The following is a 4643-nucleotide window of genomic DNA, read 5'->3' as shown; positions in this document are numbered from 1 at the left end:
ACCCCGCCTCAAAGGAATAAGTGAGGAAATAAAAGACTCCCAACGTGTCTTCTGGCCTGTGCATGCATACAGGTACATGCACCTGCATACATATGTACAGTCACACAGACTCAAACTTACCAGGCATGGTGCCTGATGCCTGCAAATCCCAGCGCTCAGACGGCTAAGGCAGGAGGGTGCCATGAGTTTGAGGCCAGCCTGGGCCACATGGTTAAGTCCCTTGTCATGTTAAGGCTGCAGAGTGAGACCAATCTAAAAACAAAAGAAAAAAAGTGGTGTGTGTGTGTGTGTGTGTGTGTGTGTGTGTGTGTGTGTGTGTGAGAGAGAGAGAGAGAGAGAGAGAGAGAGAGAGAGAGAAAGCACATAGATTTCTATTTATATTTAAGATTGAACCAGATAATAGCAAAAGTACCAACATGGCTTGAATCTGAAGTACCCTGGAGGCTTATGTTCTGAACATTTCCCAGCTAGTTGCGCTGTTTGCAGAAGCTGTGGAACCTTTAGGCAGTAGGGCCTCCTGGCGGAAGAGGGTCGTGTTTTATATAAGTGCAGTGTTATTTAAACTTAATGATGTTGTGTAAAATATTCAGTAATGGAACTCCAATCCACTTATTTATAGAGAAAAGCTTACTTCTCTTAAGTGGTTCTTGTGGGTTCTTGGGCATGATTTCAAAACAGAAATCCCTGAACCAGCAAGTCCTTGCTACCAATGACAGCCGTATATATTACTATTACTAGGCTTAAAAGGAATTGAAATCCTAAGAATAATGTCATTCAATTTTAGACTAAATGTTTTGGAGCAGGATGCTTAATGTAAAGCTGTTCTTTTTGTAAATAAATAAGTGCTTACCTTCTGGTAGAATATTAAATAAATGTCCACAAAAATTTATTCTGATTTGTAATGTTTGAGCAATGTTTAAACTATGACTCACAGATTGGGGTATAACATAGATTCTTTGCTTGATCAAATTTTAGACTTCTGAACTTTCTCCATATTCCTTATCAAATCCCATTTGAGCAGATAATCCTGCTAAGTCAGTTCATAAGAAGGCCCCCTCTCAGTATTTGGTAAGGATTCTCGACCTCCATCATCATAAAACTCCTCGGGTTTTATCCGGCCACTTTGGTCTTGTCTTCTGCAGTTTAGAGAAATAAGAATCCTCTTTTCTCCTGGGCAGTTCCATCCACTTGTTTTGATGTATGCTGCCACATCAGAAAGCCTGGAAGACTAGAATGGATAGAAGTGCATTTCTTGGAGTTCTGAAGGCCATGAGATTAGGTTCCAAGACCCATTTCCCCATTTCTAGCAAGGCTCTCCTTGCTGCATCGTCCATGGCAGAAGGTAGAAAGTCAAAAGAAACTCGATCTCAGAGGAAGGGGTCAACCTTTTTTTTTTTTTTTTTTTTTTTGCCTGAGATTCACTTTTATAATTAATGTCCTCAGCAAAAACAGCGTTAATCCTTTCATGAGGGCAGACCCTCCCCTCCATGACCTAATCATCTGCTGAAGACCCCACCTCCCAGGAGCACTTGCATTGAGATTACATTCCAACACATAAGCTTCAAGAACACACTCAAGCCCCGACCCTTCTTCTCCACAATAAACTCTCTCTCCCTGTACCACAGGCAGGGTTCAGTCCAGTATCTTTTCCCATTGCTAACTTCCATAGCAGTAGTGCCTATACCTATCGTGATGAAAGTCTCCTCTAACCATCACCACTGAACAATATTCTCTCTGCCAGGTAAAACCAAATCAATAAATGATTTTCTAGTTAAAAAAAAATTCATTTAGGGCTGGAGAGATGGCTCAGAGGTTAAGAGCACCGACTGCTCTTCCAGAGGTCCTGAGTTCAATTCCCAGCACCCACATGGTGGCTCACAACCATCTGTAATGAGACCCTCTTCTGTGTACATAATAAATAAATAAGTAAATCTTTTTTTTAAAAAAAAAAATTCATTTAGCGGTGAAGCTTTTATCCTTCCATATCCCATAAATTACGCAGAAGACACCCACATTCTCAGACTCTCTTATCCTGGAACCCTCTCCTCCCATTCTAAGTGGACTAGAAGTTTTATTTATGCTGATTGTATGGCAGAAAAGGCGGTAGCACACACCTCTAATCCCAGCACTCGGGAGGCAGAAGCAGGAGGATCTCTGTGAGTTCGAGGCCAGCCTGGTCTACACAGCTAATTCCAGGATAGCCAAGGCCATCATCATTCCATCATGGATGTTTGAGTGGATCATAAAGCCTTAGTAAGTAGTCCAAGGAGCTGTAGGCAGTTGATGGCTGGGGGCAAGCGTCATATTCTTGTGGTGTTGGACATCTAGGTTGTTCCCATTTCTTAGCGATTGTGAATTAAACAGAAGTGAACATGAATGAGCAAATAGTTCTATGATATATATGATAGACTTTACAAATATGCTCATCATGTAGTGGATCAATTTCTAGCTATTTGAGGGACGCCCATAATTACTTCCATATTGGTGACACCAGTTTGCACTTCCACCAACAGTAATTGTTCCCCTTTCTCCACATCCAGTCTTTGTTGTCATTTATTTTTATTTATTAATTTTTTTATCTTAGCCATTCTGTGAGAAAAAGAAATCTCAAAGCAGTCTTTATTTGTATTTTCCTGATGGCCAAGGATGTTGAACATTTTTTTTAAAAAAAAGTCAGCCATTTTTCTTTTTGAGAATTCTTTTTAGTTTCACACCCCAAGTTTCGGTTTGGTTGTTTTCTTGGTGTTTAGGGTATTATTTTTATATCTGCACCACAGCAGCTACACCTGATCTGATCGCTGCCTCAGCTGCTGACTGTGCCTCCAGAGCCACAGCCCAGCTGCCTCCACATAGGGAAACTAATGTTGTCTTAACTAAGTTTCTACCTTTTTATTTTACCAATAAAGACTCTGGTGCCAAATGCTGGGGTGAAAACCTGCTAGCTCAGAGAGACAAAACAGCCAGTTGACCTTTTTCCTTTGCTGATGTCCCAAAAAGAGAGCTCTTCCACCATCCCAAAAGAAAAAGGACAGCCAAACTCAAAGTTCCTCCCACTACTTCCTGTGTCTGTCTTCTCTCTATGGCTACCTCCTGTCAACTAGTTGCTTGCTCTGCCTCTTGACCTTTGGTTGACTTTATTTAATCCTGTTTAAGGGCTGGACCACACCACAGCTAGAGGCAGGTTTTCCCAATAAATAATGGCAATATCAAGTTCACAGTGTGATCAAATATCCTGCACTATTAGGGTTTCTTTGTGTAGCCCTGGCTGTCCTGGAACTCTCTGTAGACCAGGCTGGCCTCAAACTCAAAAGATCCGTTTGCTGCTGCCTCCCAAGTACTGGATTAAATTTTCTCATGTTAACTACTAACCCTCTGTCAGATATACAGCTGACAAAGGTTTCTCCCACCACCACCACCCCGTTCTGTAGGCTGCCTCTTTGAGATGGTGGCCTATGCTATACAGAAGCTTTTTAATTTCACAAGGTCCCATTTATCAGTGGTTGGTTGAAAGTTCTTTCCTGTGCCTGTAAGTTGATACCTATTCCCTACTTTCTCCTGTAATAAATTTGGGAATCCGGTCTTATGCTGAGGTCCTTGATCCGTTTGTAGTTGGGTATTGTCCAGGGTAAAAGATAAACATCTAGTTTCGTTCTTCACACAGCTATCCATCCTTGTGTTTTTCTATTTTTGACAGTCCTGACCTCTACAAATACAAGACCCCAGGTGTTCTTGTCTGTCACACATGTAGTCCAAGCAACCTATCAGACCCATCTGCTAATGTCACTGTGTTGTGTGACACTATTTGGGGAGAGGCAGACAAATGTCACCCAGACAGGGAACGACAACAAACAAAACAATATTGCCAAAGTCCAACTTGGTGAACCAACGTATTTATTGGGGTTAATTACAGGAATATGGGTGAGGGGTACATAAAGGAGTATGGATTTTTCAAAGGTAGCTATGTCAATGAAAAGCCCACCCCAGCATGACTAATAGCTCAGAAATAGCCGATATCTTGGAGTGCTCTACATAACTTGCAGGTCAGAAAGTATCTTCTCAGCAGGCATTACTGTTTACACATGCTGGGGTGGAAATGGCCTTGTGAATCTGCTAAGTTTTAGGGACTTTTTGAGACTTTTGAGTTGTTTACTGTTTGAGTCTTTTTTTTTTTTTTTTTTTTTTCGAGACAGGGTTTCTCTGCGTAGCTTTGCGCCTTTCCTGGAGCTCACCTGGTAGCCCAGGCTGGCCTCGAACTCACAGAGATCCGCCTGGCTCTGCCTCCCGAGTGCTGGGATTAAAGGCGTGCGCCACCACCGCCCGGCAAGTCTTAATGAGCCTCTTTAGTTCTTGAGTTTTAAAGAGCTTCCTTCAAGGATGGCATGTTCTAACTCAAGGAAATTGCCATCTCATTGCTTAAACTGGAAAGCAATTGCTTTGGCAGTGCCGAGCTCAAACCCAGGGCCTTGAGCATGGCAGGCAAGTGTTTTGTCACTAAACTTCGTATCCTAACATGTTTACTGTGGGTCACATAAAAGAACTTTTAAAACAAAGCACTATGTCTTGGCAGAACAGTGGTGACCACAAACACTATAAACATCTTCACTCTTTTAAACTTATACTAAGTAAAAAATAAACATTATACA

The sequence above is a fragment of the Peromyscus leucopus genome, chromosome 18, assembly GCF_004664715.2.
Source record: "Peromyscus leucopus breed LL Stock chromosome 18, UCI_PerLeu_2.1, whole genome shotgun sequence".
NCBI classification, from domain to species: domain Eukaryota; kingdom Metazoa; phylum Chordata; class Mammalia; order Rodentia; family Cricetidae; genus Peromyscus; species Peromyscus leucopus.
Note: the sequence above shows the minus strand (reverse complement) of the source record.